Genomic DNA, 23,081 nt, shown 5'->3' with positions numbered 1-23,081 from the left:
AGAGCCATGTCAGAACCAAGACTGGGCCTGATGGAAGAGCCTCAACAGCAGCCTAAATCCTAATAGGCAGGCCTTCCTAGCCTGGATCTCCATACCCACAAGATCTGTGGACAGAATTCAGGGGTTCATGAATGTGGGTGAAAAAACGGACATACTTATTTCCCCTAAATTCTAACTACAATTTAGCATTTCCTTCAATTATAAATGTAGGCCACAAACCACACCTGAAACCTTTTCACCAACAGTTTTTCATGTGATATTTTCACATCATAGTATAATTGTTGCAGATCTCTTTGGAAGCTGGGGCAATGATCTGCTCCTAGGCCTTGTTGTACCCATTGCACTGTAACTGGTTTCCTTGGTAATCCTCTGTATTTTGTTTTACGCATTTAACAGCAGTCAGGGAAGGAGTTGGAGTTTGGGGGCTTTACCAGACACCAGAGTGGCCTATGGATGAAAACAGAATCTCTGTGAGAACATGAGTCCTGGGTCAGGAGAACATAATCGTGGATTTCTGCTCTGCTGCTAATAACCTGGGATAAGACTAAGCTCTCTGTTAAATGGGGGTGCGGGAAGGATGCAGTGAACCAGTACAGCAGGGCTGGGCAGAGTAAGCAGTCAGCAGGTAGGTCCAGCGCTGTGGTCCCTGAGGTGAGCACAGGTCCTGCTGGTGTGAGAGCCACTCAAGCACCTGGCAGAGGGTGGCCAGGCCTGGAGACAGAGCTGAGGCTCTGGCTCTGCCCGGAGTCCTGTGTGGATGTGGCTGCCCCCGTGGGAATGAGGCAGCCTGAGGGCTTGGCCTCCTGCATTTCGATCTTCCCTCAGGAGATGGAGTCCCACAGGAAAGGCAGCTCAGTTCCCTGGGTGGGAGGGGCTCTAGAAGGGAAAGGGTGAGTAGGACAAGGGCTCCCAAAGTGTGGGCTGTCAGCATGGGAACCAGGCTCCCTGGAGTTGGAGGACTGCTGCTGCTGCTGCTAAGTCGCTTCAGTCGTGTCCGACTCTGTGTGACCCCATAGACGGCAGCCCATCAGGCTCCCCTTTCCCTGGGATTCACCAGGCAAGAACACTGGAGTGGGGTGCCATTTCCTTCTCCAGTGCATGAAAGTGAAAAGTGAAAGTGAAGTCGCTCAGTCGTGCCTGACTCCTCGCGATCCCATGGACTGCAGCCCAACAGGCTCCTCCGTCCATGGGATTTTCCAGGCAAGAGTACTGCAGTGGGGTGCCATTGCCTTCTCCACAGCTCTACCCATTTAATGATTCTTGCTCTCCCACCCTCCCCAGGCACCGAACTTTAACAATAAACACTTTTGAGAATTAGTTGCTTTTAGAGAATAATTTCACTGCTTTTTTTGTGTGTGTGTTTTGGCTGCCTCGAGGCATATGGGATCTCAATTCCCTGACCAGGGATTGAACCTGTGTTCCCTGTAATGGAAGCACTGAGTCTTAACCACTGCACCTCCAAGGAAGTCCCTCATTTCACTGATTTTAGTTGTTGTTGTTTGTTTTAAAATTAAGACAGTATATTTAGTCCAGAAATGATAACTTTAAAGTTTAATATAAAAATAGTCCTTCTGTGTTGTAAACATTCAACTCAGCAAACAATACTCTTCACAGTAAAACAATCTATTAAAGAAAATACTTGAATAAGTTAATCCATATGTACATAATTAATTTTCAACAAAGTGATCAAAGCAACTTGATGGGGAGGTCTTTTGAAGGTCTTTTCAATTCAAGGTCTTTTCAGTAAATGGTACTGGAACAAACTGGATGCGCATATAAAGGTCTCAGGACTTCCCTGATGGCTCAAGTGGTAAAGAATCCGCCTGCAATGCAGGAGATGTAGGAGATGCGGGCTCGATTCCTGGGTCAGGAAGATCCCCTGGAGGAGGAAATGGCAACCCACTCCAGTGTTCTTGCCTGGGAAAATCCCATGGACAGGGGAGCCTGGTGGGCTACAGTCCATGGGATCACAAAGAGTCGGACATGACTGAGCATGTGATGGCTTATAAAGTCTCATTTCACTGTTTAAATAACATTCATCACAGGGAAAAAACCCAGACTTTTCTATAATGTTCACCTTGTGTGCTGAATTTTATGTGCACAAAGAAAACCACAAGGATGGAAATGGGTTTTTTGTTTTCACACACAGCGTTATGGGTTGAATTTATATGTTGAAGCTCTATCCCCTAGTACCTCAGAATATGACTATACTTGGAGAGAGGGCCTTTAAAGAGGTAACTAAGAGGGCCACCTCATGCGAAGAGTTGACTCACTGGAAAAGACTCTGATGCTGGGAGGGATTGGGGGCAGGAGGAGAAGGGGACGACAGAGGATGAGATGGCTGGATGGCATCACTGACTCGATGGATGTGAGTCTCAGTGAATTCCAGGAGTTGGTGATGGACAGGGAGGCCTGGCATGCTGCGATTCATGGGGTCGCAAGGAGTTGGACACGACTGAAGCGACTGAACTGAACTGAAGAGGGCCCCATTAGTCTGGGCCCTCATCTAATATGACTGGGGTCCTTGTGAGAAGAGGAAGAAACACTGGGGATGTGTGAGCACAGAGAAAAGGCTGTATAAGGACATGGGGAGAAGGTGGCCATCTACAAGCCAAGAAGAGAGGCCCTGGGAGAAACCAAACCTGCCGACACCTTGATATTTGACTTCCAACCTCCAGAAATGTGAGATAATAAAAGTCTGCTGTTCGAGACACCCAGTCTGAAGTACTTTGTTATGGCAGTCCTAGTAAATGAATAAACACAGTTTTAACAATACGTGTTACCTATCATGTCTATTATCCACTGTGGAAATTATAATAGTTTTTGAATAAAATCTATCAATTGATTTTTCACCCAAACCATCTCTGGATTGTCTGTCAAAAGTTAAAGAAATTAAAAATCAACCTGAACCCTAGGGTATGTGATTGATTACCAAAGTTTTATTTAATCACTGAATGAATCAGTGATTCAAATTTTGGAACTCCCCTGGTGGTCCAGTGGTTAAGAATCCACCTGCCAATGCAGGTGACACAGATTTGATCCCTGGTTTTGGAACTAAGATCCCACATGCCGCATGGTGTGGCCAAAAAAATTTTTTTTTAATTTTAAGTCTAAAAAACTGAAATTTTAGGTGAAAACTATTGAGGTGAAAGGAGGGATCTATCAATAAACCTTTTATAAAGGAATTGACTCTGAAGGTTGAGAGAACAGAGTAGAATATTTTACATAAATGATTTCAAAATCCACTAATTCGTTCTTCGTTGTCATCAACACAAATATACACAGTACACATCAATATTTAGAAATTCTGGAATTTTCTAGTTCTGTGAGAGAAATGGATGGTTTTGACAGTTTTACTACAATTCTACTAGGTCGGCATCATGGTTTAAACTCACAGCAAACAGCATCACACACTGACCTCAGATCAACCAGGGCAGCTTGTGGCCCCAAGCCATTTGCTGTGTAATATTGTTATGGGGGACACCTGTGAGAACGACTTGTTCCCCACCATACAGCCGCATATTCCCCCAACAGCATGGACAACTAGTCACTCACCCAGAGCCCAGAGGTCAGTCCAGAGCTGCCCCAGGAAACTGAGGCTTTCTTCTTCAATGTGTTCAACTAAGAAAGCAGAATCATCTCTGAATGTGAAATGATGAAGATAATTGACAAGTTACTTAAATAAACTGTTTCTTAGTTTCTTGCAACCAACGTCAAGTTCATTCTAGATGATGCCACAAGAGGCCCATACTACAGAACAAAAGGAAGAGGGGAGAGATTTCCAGCGCTATCCAACGAAATAACCCGAAGAAGGCCAGCCTCTAGTCCTGAGGATGTGTGTGTGTGTGAATCGGCCAAGTTCTAGCAAAGAAGATAAGAAGCGGGTTTATTCAGTTACGTTTGATCACCATTTGGGGCTATTCAAAATTATAAAGCATTTTGCTATGCAAATCTTGCCAAAAGTCACCCTTGAATACTATTCTATAAAATGAATGAGAAAAAAGTAAACTTTTTTTTTTTTTTTCAAAAAGGTTGAATTCATCATTGTGGAGGCGGGCAGGGACAGGGAGTAGACATGACAGAAATAATACAATTGAAAAGATCCTAAGGTCCAAATGTTCTCTTGCCTTCATTACTTTCTATTCTGTATCTTATTTTTATTTACATTCATTGACATTTTACTTTATATATAATGTTCTTAACTCTTCATGTATGTATTTCTTGTGTGTGCTTGACTTCTTCAGGTTAGAATTTGAGAATTTTTTTTCCTGCTTCCAAAATGATAATGCTACTTATCACTTATCTACTTATTAATTTAGAAAACAATAGATAGGGACTTCCCTGGTGGTGCAGTGGTAGGAATCTGCCTGCCAATGCAGGGAACACAGGTTTGATCCCGGGTCCAGGAAAATTCCACGTGCCTTGGAGCGACTAAGCTCATGTGCCACAGTGACAGAGCCCACGTGCCAGGGCCCATGAGCAGCAATTACTGAGCCTGTGTGCCACAACGACTGAGGCCCGTGTGCCCAGAGCCTGTGCTCTGGAACAAGAGAAACCACTGCAACTAGAGAGAGCCCAAGCAAAGCAATGAATACCCAGACCAGCCATAAAGAAAAAAAGAAAGCAGTAGGTAACACTAAAATACAAAGATGAAAATAAAACATGACACTTGTATTTAACCACTGAACAAAGCATTTGATAATAATTAAATTTTAGGTGGAAAGGGTTAGAGTTAATAATATCCAGAGATAATTCTTGTCATTTTGATGTATATTTTCCACCATTTATACACACACACACGTACACCTCTTTGTATCTATATAAATACACACATGCATAACTGTTTCACCAAATGGTAACAGAAGGAAATTTATAATACATATAACTCAGTAGTGTTTTAATAAGGAAAGGCCCTTAAATTCATAGAGTTACCACAGCCATAAAAAAAGAGTGCAAAGGCTCTCATTATAAAGGTAATAAATCCACTCCAAGTTATACTGTAAAAATAAAATCATTTAGCAAAAACCCAAATTGCTGCCAACATCGTTGTTTTATGATTCCTACTCAGGATTATTTTTGGTTCTATTCTTTGGAGACTCCTCCATGAGGCAAACGTGGTTGGATGTGTTGAAGATCTGAAAACCATCAGAACTAATTAAGATGAAGTCGGCTTTGTTCTTCAACTTCCTGTAAAAATGCTCAACAGGAAAATTGATGCTCACAGCAAACCACAGCCATCCTGTTTCTGTAGCACAGTCGTTCACAGCTGCAGTCGCCTGTAGTTTCTATTTTCTGACACCAGGCCCAGTGCAACAGCTCAGTGCCCCACCCCCAAGCATGGCATGTCCTTTTGGCCATTTTAGAAACTTTTAATATCTTTGCATAAAGTTTGTTTCTATTATTGTGACTCTTCCTCTCCTCAGTTCAAGCTCCGAGGGCTACAGGCAATGAGGCAATCAATAGAAGAGGAGAAACAAAAAAGGCTGCTCAACCCAAGAGGAAGCCAAAGGTACAGAAAAGAAACAAGCGTTCCTTTATAAGCAAAGCAACTGCCTCATCTAGTTCGTGATCATTGTTTTTCTCAATCTGAGCTGAATGTGGCACCCACGCTTACTGTACACGGGACCCTTCATTTCTTAAAACGTATTTGCTCTTTTCTCAGCTGGGCATCAATTAAGGCAATAGCTTAAGTGACTTTTGCTTACGGGTTGTGTTCTCAGTGGTAAGGGTTTGTGTCTCTGAGGGACTTGGAGGGTCCTTGGCTATTTCAGAAACACATCTTTTAGAGTTCTTTTAGATAAAGAATCGATAATTCGGGGAGTAGAGGGAAGGCATTTTTCAGAGAAGACATTCTGAAGCATCTACAATGTCATTATGATTAGTTGGGAGCTTGGACACAAACCCACAGTTTTACTATAAGAATAACTGCTGGGGAAATAAAGGTTTCTATGAGGTGAAATTATTTTTAGAATACACAGTCCTACATGTTTAATTACATGAAGAGTCAGCACAAATTCACAGATAGCTAAACCCTTTCAAAAATGAGAAAATGAAGGTAAGTTAAATGACCCACCTGTCCTTAACTGGGAGAATAGAAGGTAAATCTTTTCTACTTTATTCACTTAATTAAAAAGCACCGATTTTCCTCCCACAACTTCCCATCTCTAACAAGTACTTTTTTTGTGTCTTTTTTTTAGTACTCTCTTTAAGGGGCTCGAATCTCAAAGTTAAATCCTCAGCACCAAATTTAGTTTTACCAAATCTGCCCCTCCCTATTCTCCACTACACACACACACACACACACACACACACACACATTCACACATACACTCGCAAACACACACACACATGCACAATCAGCATATATGTCAGCATACTCAACATATTTTATTAACATAATCATTGAAAGTATAGCCTTGTAATATAAGCAGAAGCATCACCAAATGTACTTTTAAAAAGGTTGAAAGACTTTAGAAAGGAAATGGTCTCACTTGAGATTATTCACTTAAAGATATTTACTATCGCTGTGACATTTTAAAACAAAGCATTTGTACAATCCCAGACTCTCAGGATTAGAAAAGGACATCTTATAGCCTCTAAACTGTACTTATGAAAAAAAGCTCTTGAAATTACAGTTAATTGTTAGTGGCCTTGGGCAAACTGCTCAGCCTAAGTCCAGTTCCCACAATAAAATGGGGAGAAGGGTACCTACTCAATAGGACCATTGAGGAATTAAATGAGGCAATTGCTAACTGTTAGCCATTTTTTTAAAAAAATAAAATAACCAGAAGTCAAGAACCTAACATATAGTGAGTGCTCAATAAACATTATCTTTTCCTCTATTTAACCATGAGAAAGAGAAATCACGAGCTGATTTAAAGCCTAGCCCACATGTGCATACCCATGTAATTTCTGCATTACAAAAAAATGGCGAAGGGAGGTGTGTATAAAGTGCATTTAAAATTTCTCAGAAAAGCATACTAAGGCACTTCTTACTCTAGTATTCTTTTCTCCAGTCTTAATTCTCAGAACTGAGGGTTGCCAAATTACAGACAGAGGTATTTAGTACTTATGATAGTCCAAGGGAAATGTTCTTTTCAACAAGAGGTACATAAGTGACAATTTGGAAAAACAAAAATGAGTCAAACCTTAAACCAGAAGTGGATCAAGATTTAAATAGCCAGAAACTCCCAACAAAATGACGTGTTTACCAAATGCTAAGCAGACTTCAAAGAGTATAAACCTTGAAAGGTCCAGGAATTAGGTAGCTCACTTCCTCTTACATTTATATTAGCACAGGTCGGGGAACCTCTAGCCTATAGGGCATATCTAGAACTTGATTTCATCAATGATCAGAGTGAAATTGCTGCTGGACCCCAGGGAAAATTCTTCACCCTGGGGAATTCTCTGAATACTGTTCATCCAGAGTATGCATAATATTAAAGGTTCCGGTGTTCTTGCCTGGAGAATCCCAGGGACGCGGGAGCCTGGTGGGCTGCCGTCTATGGGGTCGCACAGAGTCGGACACGACTGAAGCGACTTAGCAGCAGCAGCAGTGCTAAATCGCTTCAGTCATGTCTCTTTGCGACCCCATGGACGGTAGCCCACCAGGCTCCCTTGTCCATGGAATCTTCCAGGCAAGAATACTGAAGCGGGTTGCCATTTCCTTCTCCAGGGGATCTTCCCAACCCAGGCATCGAACCCTTGTCTCTTACATCCCCTGCGTTGGCAGGCAGGTTCTTTACTGCTTCCTAGCGCCCCCTGGGCGGAGAAGGCAATGGCACCCCACTCCAGTGCTCTTGCCTGGAAAATCCCATGGACGGAGGAGCCTGGTAGGCTGTAGTCCATGGGATCGCTAAGAGTCGGACACGACTGAGCGACTTCACTTTCCCTTCACTTTCATGCACTGGAGGAGGCAATGGCACTCCACTCCAGTGCTCTTGCCTGGAGAATCCCAGGGACGGGGGAGCCTGGTGGGCTGCCGCCTATGGGGTCGCACAGAGTCGGACACGACTGAAGGGACTTAGCAGCAGCAGCGCCACCTGGGAAGTCCCTCAAAGTTCAGACATTAAGAGTAATTGAAGAGCTGTGAGCAATTAACCAATGGATGAAGTTCTCGAAAAGCATTAGAAAACCTGACTCTGATTTTAGATAGATGAGTTAAATGCTTTAGATTATACAAGGGAGAATTTTGACTAAATGTTATTCAAGTTCAGAAGCGACATAACTTTATGAAGTTAATACATAAGATTAGACCCACTATCCAAGTCACCAGAAAGGGTATGGTTTCCACACTAATGGTCCTCAAAGTCTTTTTCAAGCTTCTCATCTTCCTCTCTCACTATCCTGACTTACTCTTTATCCTGCTTCCTCACTTTCTCTCAACCAAGCTGTCCTACTTTTCTTAATAAGAATCTTCCTGCAGCCTTTTCTTCATTTTACCACTTGTCCATTTTCTACTGTACACACTAGTTATGCCATTGAATTATTTAAAAGAACTTAAACTTATTGACCAAAGTTTTATTTACCCTCTTAACTTTTTAAAGCTTTATTTTATACTTCTTCATAGGGTAAAAGGAATATAAATCAAGCTGCTTTCTCATATATGCTCCAAAGGAAAAAAAGCATTTTTTTTTATACAAAAGTTTCCTTAATCCTGCTCTGTAGATATTTGAGTACACTGCTTGGAATATGAAAATTACAATGCTTTGTGTCACGATATTAATCATATTAAATGTAACTGTTCATAGTGAATGCTGCAGGATTTGATCAGCAATAGTTCATTGTGCACTGCACTGTTTGGATGTTGAACAGAATGGTTCTAAAAGACAAACTGTCCTAAAAGACTGCTTAGAAATAGCTTGGGATTTGAACTTAAGGAACAGGTCTGTAGCAACAGACTGGCAAGAGCTGAGTTCCACGGTACTTTCCTTTGAAGTTTCCAGTGACTCCTTTTGCTGTAAAAGCATTTAATGTTGCTGGCCCAAGTGAGAGTTCAAAGGTAATCATGTGGACAAACTGTACCACCCACTGAAAGATACAGTTAGCGACATAAACCGCCATTTTAACTGGGAGAAAACAATTACTGTGGATCCAAACTTGTCCAGTGGTCAGGAAGATTCTGCTGAAAATCTTGCTTACATTTTAGTTCAAAGCATAAATTCCAGATTGCCCACAATCACCATAGTGGTGAAACTAGTCTCATGTGCAACAGGAGGACCACATGATGCTCTACTGAAAAATTACACAATTTTATCTCAGCATACAATGGTTCACTAAAAGCCGTTTAGTCCTCCCCACTAACTGAATAACGGAAATACGCGGAGTTTGAATATAATTTTCTTACCGTTAAAGGATACTGGAGGAAGGCATGATCAGGGACACAAGCAGGCAGGGAGCAAACGAGAAATGAGAGAGAAAACCGTCGCTGTGAAAGCCATCATCTTCTAACACAAACAAGGGGTCGTTTCTGGACCTCCATTTTGGACAAGCTCTGGCCTCTTGTTGAATGTGACACTGAGTCAGAGGCAGACGTCCTTCTGTGGTTATTCACTTCCTGTCTGATTAATTTGTTGCTTGTTCCTTCCTCCTTTTCTGCAGAAAAAGGAGCTAGATTGGTTTTACTTAAGAAGCAAGCAATAAAAAACCCCCTAAATTTGGAAAATTAAATGTTTCTCCTTCCCACCAGGCGTAACATACCTTTTGGTACAGGGACAAGAGGAGATAGCAACGCGAGCTGGTCAACACCTCAACTTTATTCTAGACACCTCCACAAAAAATATCTGCTCATGGAACGTGAGACTCTTTCAGGAAATTTCATTTTAAAGTATCACTCTTGATATTGATGATAACATTTAGGGTTAAGGAAAAGAGTCACTCAAGATCTAAAAGCTCCAAATGACACTGATAAATAAGGTAAGTGATTCTTCCTCATCTGCAGAGCAGTCAAGTGTGTAGGAAGTAAGTTACAAATGCCGGTGAAGAAAGCTAGTCAGGTGTATGAAGGCAAATGAGTTTTTGAAATGTGATTCTGGTGCCCAAGTCAGAATACATGCTATACAGGCTCACCTCATTTTATTGTGCTTTACAGATATTGCATTTTTTTTTTTTTTTAACAAATTGAAGGTCTGTGGCAACCCTGAAATGAGCAAGTCTATTGGTGCCATTTTTCCTTCAGCATTTGCTCACCTTGTGCCTCTGCTTCACATTTTGATAATTCAAGCAATATTTCAAACTTTTTCATTATTATTATATTTATTATGGTGATCTGTGATTACTGATCTTTGACATCACTGCCACAACACATTGACAGCTCAGATGAAGATTACCACTTGAATGAAGTTTTTCCAAACTGAGTTATAGTTGATTTACAAGAGCAATAAAGTAGTTATTAATTTAGGTATGTGTGTACATTAAAATTTTTTGCTTTTTAATTATTAGTTTTTGTTCTGCTTTGGGTTTTAAAATTTTTTGTGCACTTTTTTAGACATGAGGCTATTGCACACTTAATAAACTATAGCAGAGTATATGCACTGGGAAACCAAAAAAATTGGTGTGGTTTGCTTTACTGCAATATTTGCTTTATCTTGGTAGCTTGGAGTAGAATTTGCAGTGTCTCCACAGTATGCCTGTACAGGTCAAGTCAGCTGAAGATCAGAGTTTTCCACGCCAAAATATTTTGTTTCCATCCTCCACACTTAAATGGGGTGACGATACTCTCCCAGAAGATGCTTGACAGAAAAGCAGTGATGATGAGCAGAAGGAAGAAAGTCAGATTCCTCATTATTAAAGGACTCTGAGAGGTGGGTAGGCAATGGAATATGCATAGAAAATACTACACCAAAACTTGAGGAATGTATAAAAATCTGAAAACGCTCTCAATTTTTTCTCAATCTATCTGAATATATCTATTCAGACATATTTGTGACACCCGCCATGTAACTCTGAGAAAACAGTATCAGCTGAAAGAATGAAAAAGAGGCATATTTTGGAAACTAAAATCATTGTAAAATTTGACTCTGGGGTCCTGATTCTGCTGGGTTCAGAGGAAAAAGGTACGAAAAGATCATAAGCTGCCTAATATTCCATTATACGTAAAATGATGAGACTGGGTGGATCAGGGGGCTGTTGGAAACGTGTGGAGGCATTTTCCGCTGGGTGGGTTGGAAAGGGGTGAGGAAGGCTTGTAGGATTCATGGGTGGAGCCAGGAATATGAAGTTTCCTGTGATGCTTAGGACAGGCTCACTCCTAATACTGGAAGAACTCCTAGAGTGGAGTACTGGGATAGTTGACTAAGTACTAAGTACTGGGAGTTAACTAAGGTTCTTTTAACTCTCAATTCTTTAAGATAGGCTGCACAAGGAGTTTTGTGATGCCAAGTTATGGCAGAATTCTTATAAGTGATGCCAAGTTATGGCAGAATTCTTATAAGTTTAGTTGCTAAGTCGTGTCTGACTTCTGTGACCCCATGGACTGCAGCTTGCCAGGCTCCTCTGTCCATGGGATTTCCCAGGCAAGAGTACTGGAGTTGGTTTTACCACTGAGTCAGTGGGGATTCCCCCTCTTAGAAATGACTTCCTAGGATTAGTGATCTGGACTCTTCTATTTTGCCCAGCGCCACTGGAAGGCACAGACTTTATTCATCTCACCTAATGTAGGATCTGGAGCCCAGGGGACACTTAATACATGAAAAAATACACGCAGACCTGGGTCTGGACAAGGGGGGAGGCCTGCAGTGATTATCTCCTTCGCCCTCCACTAACCTTGGAAAAACAGAAAACTTGATCAACTACTAAGTAAATGCATGAATGACTCTTTGGGGAAGTCTAACTATAGTTGGGTCTTAAAAAGAGAACATAGGCAATATGGTGATTTTGCTATGTATTTACAGAATTACTTTTTAGTTCTCTAATATGTAATGCCCCCCAAACGCACACACACACACGCCCCCCAGAACATGATAGATCATGACTATCCCCATCCATCACTTAGAGGTCTGGAGCCCATGACACATTCAAGGGAGTAGTTGTCTACGGTTTGTGTCTATTCCAGCTTTAGTGAGAACTTGTAAGCACAGTCAACTTTGGACACATTTATGAGGTGGTACTATGCACCACAGGACATAAATCAGATAATGTTCCTCCCTGTTTAAAACCATCTCATAGTTTCTCATTTCACTTTAAAAATCCAAGCTCTGCCTAGCTCACAAGGACTCACAAAATCTGCCCACCCACCTGCCCCCAGCTCTCTGACTTCATTTCAAGTACACTCGTCTTGCTAATTACCTTCCAGCCCTTTCTGTTCCTTAAATGCACAGGCTCATTTGCTTCCTGGGTCTGACACTTGTAAGCCCTCTTACCTTACTCTTCCTTCCTGGTTCCTTTTCATTCTCTATTTGTCAGCAAAAATGCCCCCTCTCATGTCCCATCTCTGCTCCTGTCTTCCTTTATCCATCACACTTGTCACCATCTGGTATTTTTTTTTTTTCATTTATTTAATTGCTTATTTACTTGCGCATCTCACCACTAGAAATCAAGTTCCATAGGACCTTGTTTCCTGTTGTTGCCTTAGGATCTAGAACAGCACCTGGTGGGTGTCAATGAATGTTATTTGTTGCATGAAAGAGAAAATAATTAAAAATAGTACCATAACACAACATTCCTTTAAAAGCTTGAGACTGTTTCCCCTAAAGCAGTGACTGAGGAAAGTTAAGGACGGACTTGAACCCCTTTCTTGGGAAGGCTTAGGCTAAAGGGAAATCTTCCAGGGAAAGGATACCAGAGATCAGCAGGGAGCCCTTTAGCTCACTGAGGGGCTTGGCAATGCAAGCAGAGTCTCACGCAGTGCAAGTGGTTCCTGTCATTGAGCAGGGAGGAGAGAAAAATGGGCTAAGGAAGCCGAAGACTGAGACAAAGGAAAGATCACATGGTGGGCGGGGGAGGGTTCCGACAGCATTATTGACAAAGCAGACCTGGAGGCCACCCTCTGTAGTGAATGCCACTCAGGCAGATGTGAGACGTGAAAGCGCTTTCTGTCCCTTCCTCTGTGCCCAGGTGTTCCCAGATCAGCGTCAGTTTCTTATAAGGAAGTTTAAGGATGAATGAGACTGCAGAGATCAGAGTCCACACTTTCATTTACAAAAGAGAAAATGGGAGTCCAGAGAGATTAAGTGATGTGCCTCTATCACACAGCAGGCAGCAGCAGAGCTGGAGCCAGAAGCCCGGTCTCTCTCTCCACGGTCCAGTGTCATTGTGGCCTTAAGTTCAGGGGAGGATTTCACTTAGTTCCTTTGTATAAGCATAAGAAGAGGTGGAAGGAAGAGGGGTAGGGAGAAGGCTGTAACATGGCGGGGAGCAGTTGATGCAGTATTAGTACTGGTGTTAGGGATGTTTTTATTGATACTGGGGCTTCCCAGGTGGCTCAGACTATAAAGAATCAGCCTGCAATGCAGGAGACCTGGGTTTGATCCCTGGGTTGGGAAGATCTCTTGGAGAAGGGCATGGCAACCCACTTCAGCATTCTTGCCTGGAGAATTCCATGGAAAGAAGAGCCTGGTGGGCTACAGTCCATGGAGTCACAAAGAGTTGGACACGACTGAGCGACTAACACTTTCACTTTTTCACTTTTTTCACTGCGTATGTTAATATAATGAAAGGCTGAAGAAAAGTGGATTGAGAACCTGAGGCAAATAAAGACAATCATGAGTCTAGGCTTCAAAGGGAATTTTAAATGCATATATCACCTTATTCAACACATGGACCAGTCCCAGCCTAAAGACAGAGCAAAGCAATAATCAACAGTCTCCAGAACAATCAAGTGAAGAATCTTTCATATTAATCTACAGAAACAGAAAATGAAGAGCAGACAGAGATTATAGCACAACACTGTGGTTCTGACCTGGAAAAAGCAGTAAAGAATCACAGCCAACGACCCTCCTGTGATGACCCCAAATCAGCACAGACTGAGTAGGGCCAACAGCGCCATGAATAAAATATAAGGACAGTTGATTTCTTTTCATTCCAGTTTTGCAAACTGTTATGGTGCAGTATTTCCCTGGTAGTAGAAACATGTTTTGGAGAAGGAAATGGCAACCCACTCCAGTGTTCTTGCCTGGGGAATCCCAGGGACGGGGGAGCCTGGCAGGCTGCTGTCTCTGGGGTTGCACCGAGTCGGACACAACTGAAGCGACTTAGCAGCAGCAGCAGCAGAAACATGTTTTAGAATGCTATACTCCTTCCATTCTAAAACACCATTTTCTTCAATAGCAAAACACCCCCCTTATCTTATAGCTTTTTATGGGGAAGAAGAAACAGTACCAGACTAAATGTACGCATTTATTGTAAGAGGAATTCTACTTTCAAAGTATTAAAATATGGGAATCACATGATTTAAAAGAGCAGAAACAAAGGAATTAGCTTCTTGCCCATAAACCTATCAGTAGTTATATAGAAGGCTGATCATTTAAAAATAATCTCAGAAACAGAGAAATTGAAAACTAACATCACACTATTCGATGTCCTGCTAATATAAATTGGTATAACCTTACTTGGGGAAACATTTGCAACATATTTCCTTGTGTTTTGGCAGCTCAGCATCCACTGACCCTACTTACAATGATGTCCTTCAGTTTTTGTTTGGAGACACATCTCTCCCTCCCTCCCTCCCAGACCCTGTGGGTCCAGAGGAATTTACTCCGATTCCAGATACATGAATTGCTGGCTCATGGGAGCCTTGCATTCACGCAGCCCCAGAGACTTTTCTTGGCGATATAGCCTGTGGCCTCAACAGAACCAAGGGAATTTGTGTCTGGAAGACAGAATTCTTCCGGAGGGATGGAGCTGGGTCTGTGAGGATGGAGGGGATGAAGCTGACTCACTCATCCTCTGACCACATGGGGTCTGAAAATGAGACCAACAACGTGAGAAACGAGAGATGGAGAAAATCAGCTGTTGATTTATTGGGGGAATCCTTCTATACCTGAAGCTAGCTCTATTTTGGACTTTTAACTTACACTAGCAAATAAATTCTCTATTTCATGCAAGTTAGTGTGGTTAGGTTTTCTATTACTGGTAATACAAACACTAATGTGATACAGAAATCAGTACTAGAAGTGAATATGGAATGTGACTAACTCTAAAATGTGCAACTGGCTGATTTAAGGCTGGGTGACAGCTAGTGCAGGCTCTCCTGGGCTAGGAAGTTGGCCGTCCTGGTTATGTGATGGTATCACTGCTGGTTGGGCTGCCACCCACTGAATCCTGGGTCGAAGACCACAAGCCTACTGAAGGTGCACCATTAAAGAATTCAGAGAAAAAATTAGAAGGTTGGAGTATGTCGGCTACATTCAGCCTTCAGTAAGATACACAACAAAGAGATAAACTTAGGATGAAACTTATTGGAAGCCTGGTGGGGAGGGGGGCAGGCAAGGGCTTTGTCAATAGAAGCCTTTTTTTCCCCCTATGATATGCAACCAAGATGTTTGAGAGTCAAAGAATCCGGAGCCTTGTAGGGTTAAAAACCCCAGTTCTCTACGCTATGCTAACTAACATTAGGCAGAACAGGGGAAAAAGATAACAATATCAGGAAAGAAGTCTGACACAAAGGAGAAGCTGAACTTCCCACTGTCTCCCACCGAAGACACTGTGGTCTCTGGTCTGAGCAGCAGGCAGTACCTTTATTGTGATATACTGGGTTCCTTCTCAGCAGCAAGGAGTAAATTAACAGTGGCTTCACCACCTCAGGCCACTGTTTCAACACTGTACCTAATCAGAGACTGAGATAAAGGCCACAGAACTTAAGAGCGGAGGGTGTTTCATTTGCTGGGAGACAGAAGTGGCCAGGCTTGGTTCCACATTCAAAGACTGCGACTCAACACAATTTTGAGTTTTGTTTCCAACACAATTTTGAGTTTTGTTCACTAGTCCATGGAGCTCGAGGATTCTAAAGAATCTTATCACGTTTTTAAATACTAGAGGATAAAAACCTGGAATGGTTGAAAACAGCTTATGACTGCTTAAATCCTAAGGCAATCCCTAGATCCGTGAAGCCAGAGAACAAGGCATAGACTGTGGAACAGGTGCGGCCCTGCCCTCGAGATGGCTCTGGAAGACAACAGCTAAGGAAGACCCTTAAGGAAGAGCAGAAGGAAGTTAAGCCACACAGGTACAATCTGTTCACTGGGTAATAAAATATGCTACAGACAGGTGACAAATGACTCCTCTCCTTTCCCAAATGGAAGTTTAACCGTGAAGTTCTTCTATCGTCCTGCCTCCACCATTGTGCACTGGGCGTTTCATTTATAATTTGCCACTGGACCACGATATACTACTGCATTTGGGGCTGGCAGACAACATTGTGGAAAGTTTGGTCTTGGCACTGGACTTGGACCTCAACTGTCCACTTTTTGAGGGGAGGAAGGTGAGTGATTTATTCTGTGGGGGCATTTTTGAAACTGTATGTGTAAGACGTGTGTGTATGCATATGTGTGTGTGTGGGACAGGTAGACAGAGTACACACTCGTTGCTTTGGGGCTGTCAATCATCCCTTCCCCTAAATTACAGTAGAGCCTCAGATCTGCAGAGACAGACATCCACTGACTTTTCACTCCTGCTCTTCCAGCTTCAGCAGGAAACTATGTTCAGAATCATGTAATAAACCAAAATGGAAATGAATATGAAAAAGAATATATATATATCAGAATCACTTTTCTGTACATCTGAAACTAATATATTATAAATTACTGTGCTTCAATAAATAAATGAGGTAACTGGAAATCTGAATGTTGATATTTAATAATACTAAGATTATTGCTAATTTTAAACAGTGATAATATTATTGAAGTTATGTTGTTTTTTATAGAGTCTTTAAAGTTTTAGAGATACATACTGAAATATTTGTATATGGAAAGAAATGATGTCTAGGTTTGCCCTGAAATGAAAAAGGGGGAAAATAGGTACAGGTTTAAAGAAAACACAACTGGCCTGAAATCATCATTCTCGAAGTTGTGTGAAGCATACGTGGCAATTCATTATAATGTTCTGACTACTTTTCATATACATTTGAAATATTTCTATAGCAAAAAGTTTAAACAATGATATGAAAAGGACTTGTGGCTCACTCACAAGAGGCCTCATCCACTAGAGGCTGTTAAAGGGGTTTGCTCACTCTGTTATAATCATGTTCAGACCTGGGAGTTTTACAGAAGTTACCCTTTTCTCCTCCAAATGACCTCTTTGGCTGATGGATGGATGAAATGGAACAGAGACTGAGGGCTCCCTTATACTGATTCAGAACCCAAGTAGTTCTTCCTAGAAAGCATCCAGTTCTCAAACTGGGAGACTCTATTAAAGGCAACGAAAAAGCAAAAATCTAAATTCCAATATACCAACCAAAGAACCAAAGAAAACAACCCTCCTTCTAGATTAGGACTGTCCATCAGAAATAAAATTTGGTCTATATGTGCAGTTCCATATTTTCTACTAGTTACATTAAAAGGAAAACAATATAAAATAGTAATATTTAACACCCTGTTTCAAAAATATTATCACTACAACATGTACTCACAATAAAAAGCCTATTAGTTAGGTATTTTGCACTCTTTTTTTCTATTACGTCTTCAAAAACAGGTATGTATTTTACTGTGAGTGACATTTCAAACACTCAAGAGCCACTACCACATTGGGAACACAGTCCAGATGGTGAGGGCCTGGTGGGAAGAGGCCTCACCGTATTCTAGGTAATTTAATTAAAATGCAAACACTTCCCAGGTAGTCACCAACATCCAATACACCTGCTCAGACAGTAAGGCGTCTGCGTATAATGTGGGAGACACAGGTTCAATCCCTGGGTCGCGAAGATCCTCTGGAGAAGGAAATGGCAACCTACTCCAGTACTCTTGCCTGGAAAATCCCATGGACGGAGGAGCGTGATAGGCTACAGCCCATGGGGTCACAAAGAGCCGGACACGACTGAGCGACTTCGCTTTCATTTTCATAGGGGGGAAAAACCATGTGAGATGGAAGGAGAAGTTTCTTACAACTTAAGGGGCCAAAGGGAGGAAAGCCCTGTTTTCACATCCTGCCAAGTATTTGCTTGTGCACACACCCAGAGTGAAGCTGCTGGCATATGGATAGTTGTGTGTTCCTTCTGGATGCTAATCTGGTGGCTTCATCAGGTATGAAGATCAGGATGGGGTCTCTACCATGATTTGTGGGGTGGGACAGCCATATTGCTCCCTATCTGGTCTTCTCTCCAGACATATAGCTGGTTACTCCATGTCTACTGCCAGAGGATAGAACGACGTTGACAAGAAAGCCCTCCCCTGACTCCTTAGGAAACAAGGGTCTATCCAGCTCTATGCCTTTGGGCCTGAGGCCACTCAACTGAACCCTGCAGAAGGGCTCACTGACCTGAGACTTCCCCGGGGGCCCCTTGACTGCACAGAAGCTGGGCTTGGCTGGTGCAGCTGCTACCTGGAGAGGCAGACCCAACCCTCCTGCATGTGGGCAGGAAATGGGGGTATTTGTGGGTGTCAAAACAATGGGGAGGCCCTCCTGGGATGCAGGCCAAGGATGCTAGTCAATCTGCAATGTACCAGACTGTCCCACTCAATAAAGAATTGACCCACATAACCTTCAAAGGTCCTGGTGGACACTGATGTAGGTGAAAAAACTGTTTAGTAATCTGAGCTGACAATTAAACTCCATTTTACACGTAATTCAAAGTAAATAAATACTGTTGTATTAGTCCCCAAGTTTCCTAGTAATGCAACTGTCATATAAATGAAATACTATGATTTGCACAGTTCACCTTGGCTGGAAAATGTGTTCCAATGCATTGCCACTTGTGGGAATGAAGTCTCTCTTACCCAAATTAGTCTGCAGTTGCAATGCCCTACTCACGATGATTATCAGTGCAACTGCAAAACCCTGACCACTTCATTTTGTTTGCTAATGAGTAATACCTGATTGCTTACAATTGAAGTTATTTTATAATAAATTACATTCCTTGTATTAATTAATAAATTATAATTGCAATTAATCCTCTTCTTAATTACAGATAAAGATTACACAGATTTGGGGAGGAATGATGTGTGTGGTCAGATTATTTCCCTGGTGAAAGTTCACTGACGTTTGTGAACGGGACATTAGAAAACCCTGTTACTCAAAGTGAGTCCGAGGTCAGGCAGGGTTGGGAGCCACTGCTTCTGCGCATGCCCCTGACCGAGTTCCCTTTGAAGTCAGGCATCGCTGGGGCGGCTGGAGAAGAGACAGAGGCTGAGCCCCTGGCTTCGCGAAGGCTCTCAGCCTGGCTTCGCGATGTCCGGGAGGAAGGCCGGCTCCACCGAGGGGGTGGCGAAGGAGGAGCCCAAGAAGAAATGAGCCCAAGAAGAAACCAGCTCCTGGCTCCCGCAAAAGTGGAAACAAAGCCAAAAAATGTGGCAGGAAAGGATACATCTTTAGACAAAAAAGTGCAAACAAAAGGGGAAAAGGGGAGCAAAGGGGAAACAGGCTGAAGTGGCAAGAAACTAGAGAAGACTTACTGTAGAAAACAGAGAAACTAAAAACCGAGGCGAGCCTAGCCTCTGATGAAGCAGGAAAGAAGCCAAATACGCTGAATATCACACACCCAATCCAATCAGGGGTCCCGTCTCCCTTTTTGTATAATCCAGAGATCTATTTTTATCAACCGTTTTGAAATGCACATTTTAAAAGCAGCTCTAGAAACGTTTTTAAAAATGAAGGAATCCCACCTCATCCCATTTTTTAAGTGTAAATGCTTTTTCTTTTTTTAAAGAGGTGAAAGCATTTGTTGGTGGTTTATTTTTTGGTACAATAAGAAAACAAGTGGGATGTTGAATATCCGAGGCTTTGATTGTCTTGGGTGTCAGTTTAACCGTTCCATAGATGAGGGGTTCCTTTTATATCCTATCCTATAATACAAAGCATGGCAGTGTTGTATGATACTGCCATATATAAATTGTGGTTTGGAGTCAGCTGTGTATTTAATGCCTTGAACACTTGACTTCTCTTCCCATGTTGTTTTTGGTAGAACTGTTGCCTAAAGCAGGCCACTCACTCCTTGATCTTGGCTCTCTAGGACAGAATTCTGCACACTCTGTAACATCTTTGGTCGAACCGAGTGATCGACAATTTAAGTATGTAGTGTATATGATTTAAATTGTGAATTCATGGGACTTGCAATGTAACAGCATGTCAATATTTGAAGATATTGGTCCTTGATATTCTGTTAAGGAAAATCTGCCTCCAAATTTTAAGCTGGGAAGTTGCTGGAATAACTGTTCAGAAAAGAATCACAGCTACATGATTTTTTAAAAGATTTTTTGTATGCATATTGAGAATTGTGAACAAATTGAAATGTCTGTATACTGATCCTCAAAACAACTACATGAATTTTTAGATCTTTGCTAAGTATTTTAAGAATTGTGTGCAAACTGAAATGTCTGTGTACTGATCATAGAATCTCAATTATGAAAGAATTTCTTGAAGCACATGAAAAAAAAAAAAGTCAGGCATGGCAATTTGATGGCTCTGCTCCTCCAGCCTGGGGAATGGGGAGAGGAGCCCGCAGGGACTGTCCCGGCTGCTCACCTACAGTCGTGGGGGGACTCTCAGGCCGTTTCCCAGTGGTCACAGCTGCATGCAGAGCTGCTTGCTACTCTTCCCTAGCAGCCCCAGCTTCTCTCAGTGGTTTGGCTGAAACAATGTGTTCTACTCGAATGACCCCAGATTCCATCTGATTCTGCCACTTCAAGAACTTTCCGCCTCCCATTTGGCTGCTCTGGAGTCTCCAAAAGACTGACTGGGAAAACAGACTGTTGGAAAAACACCTCCAGGTTGTCTTAAAGGGATGGCTGCCCCACCAGGCCGCTGGAAAGGCGTGCAAAGTGCCTCCTGCTGGACCAAAGGCATGTACATTGTTCCCCCCAACTCCAAAGACAGGTGGAGGGGCAAGAGATCACAAGAGGTGCGGCCGCAAGGTGACCTGCTCTACCACTGTGCGTGTGTGTTGTTTTTGGCTTATGGGGGTTTTTTGTTTTTGTGTTTGCTCAGTGCTGACTAAAGGACTCCTCCCCCCTGCTGCATGGAAGCTGCTTAATTCAGTCTTGGATCATTTCATCCTGTTGAAACCATTCCAGCAGAATGGACAGAACCATCAGCTGGTGGCTGGTGTAAAAAGCAACTCCATGACTACATTTAAATATTGACTAGTTTGAGAATAGCAAACCACAAAGACGTGAGGTGTAAAAACTACATGTGGTTTATATTTTGTAGGACACCCTCAGGAAGGTACATGGACATAGTTTAAAAAAAAAAGTCAAAATGGTTTCTCCCTGCTTCACCCCTACCTACCACCATTAAAAAATAATAAAACAAGACTAAGCAACAATTAAACTGAGCCCAACCTGGGTGTTAGACTTGGCTTTGGGATGGCAGCTCTGTCCTAGCAAGGCAAATATGTAGCTGTCTGGGTTTCACGGCCAAGGTCAAACATAACCCCAACCTGTGGCTTCCCAACTCCAGCCACTGCCCCTCCTGGTCACCGCAGCCGCCTTCCTTATTCACTGGCCCCTCTGGCCCCACACGCAACCTCCTGGCCAGTCTTCTCCAGCCAAGAAGAAAAACACACAAGGAAGAGTATTTTTCCAGAAGTAAAATCTTCTAGGATCTTTCATCTGCTCTCCCTGTGTTCCTGTCTCTAACTACACGGCTGTCCAGGCGTGGGAACACTGTGAGGGCTCCCATGCGGTCTCAGCGCCTATGGTGTGCTGAGTGCTGGTTCAGGTGTTGGGGATGCCACAGATATCAAACGGTGAGATCACACAGTGATCACCACGCTCACGGAGCGTTCAGATCTGAGTTGACGATGTGATGGAAGGAAAGCAATTTATCTCCCATTCTGTGCAGCACAGGTGTTACACAGAGTAGCCTTAACAAGGTCACACCCAGAGGAAGGGCTAACTCAGGCAGACCTAGTGTAAATGTACAGCATCAAAGTCTGGGGGTAATCAGTTGTATTTGAGAACCATTTCCATACAAACATACTTGAGGACACCCTGCCAGGCCAGCCCACAAAAGTCCTATTTAATTCACAATAGGGCTCAACTAAAACTTTAGTTTCAGTTCTTCAAGGGAGAGGGCTTCATGACTCTGCTGCACCAAGCTCAGCTTCTGCCCCATCCCCGAGCCAGCCCTACACTTGCCCTTGACCTCACTCCAGACGTAAGGGGCCCCTGTCCCTAAGTACTTCTTACCCAGCAGTCCTAACTCCTCTCCATAGGGTAAGATGATCTCAAGATGTCAGGAGGAAATTGACTTGCTGCCTTTTACTTTTAAAGACAGAGGGGTTGTTAACCCAAGTTAGTAGGCTTTTTGTTCAGAGAAAGGAAGGCATTCAGGTGGAGGGAAATGCTGTCTGGGGTAAACTTAAAGTTTCTCCTACTTTTTATAGTTTTCTATTATGAAAAAGTCATATGTGAAAAGTTTAGAAAATACGAATAATATAATTTTAAAATGACCCATCAATACTCAGAGAAAACCAGTTAGCATTTTAGACTTTCCTTCCAATCTTTTTTCCTGTGTATGTATCTGAAATGGGATCATACTATATATATATATAGTTTTATATTCACCTTTCTCACACTCCTCCATGTTCTCAAATATTAGCCTAACATAATTTTAATAGCTGCATGTTTCATTTTTATGGATGTTCTATTACCTATGTAAATATTTGTCATTGGTAGACATTTAAATTACATCCAATTTATTATTATAAATCCTACTATGACTAATATACTTGTACTGAAATGTTTGTGACCCTTTCAGATTATTTCCTTAGGGTACATTTATTAGAGTACAGTAACTAGAAATGGAATATATGAAGTTTTTCCTCTTTCCTTTGATACATATTGTCACACTGTTTTCTGTTTTACCATTCTTATTCTCACTAGCACCCATTTCATTTCTCTTCAACATGCGCCATTGTCACTTCCCAAAATCTGCTAATCTGATAGACAAAAAAACTGTATGTATGAGCCATTTTAATTTTCATTTCTTTGATT

At 42.2% G+C, this 23,081-nt stretch overlaps 1 protein-coding gene and 1 pseudogene across 3 annotated transcripts in view; one reads left to right on the top strand and one right to left on the bottom strand.

Annotated features, from left to right (window-relative positions):
• WIPF1 (WAS/WASL interacting protein family member 1) overlaps nucleotides 1–23,081 on the bottom strand; it is a 129,945-nt gene that overhangs the window by 31,995 nt on the left and 74,869 nt on the right. The window contains exon 1 of one of the 3 annotated variants that reach the window (XM_025274620.3): nucleotides 9,347–9,574. The exons of the other annotated variants lie outside the window; for them this stretch is intronic. The gene's annotated coding sequence lies outside the window, so the exon portion shown is untranslated. Of the gene's footprint in view, nucleotides 1–9,346; nucleotides 9,575–23,081 lie in introns of those variants that run through there. 3 annotated transcript variants of the gene reach the window in all.
• Nucleotides 19,318–19,696, top strand: LOC123328108 (annotated as a pseudogene).

The sequence above is a fragment of the Bubalus bubalis genome, chromosome 2 (genome assembly GCF_019923935.1).
Source record: "Bubalus bubalis isolate 160015118507 breed Murrah chromosome 2, NDDB_SH_1, whole genome shotgun sequence".
NCBI lineage: Eukaryota > Metazoa > Chordata > Mammalia > Artiodactyla > Bovidae > Bubalus > Bubalus bubalis.
The sequence above is the reverse complement of the archived record's forward strand: the minus strand, read 5'-3'. Positions and strand labels throughout refer to the sequence as shown.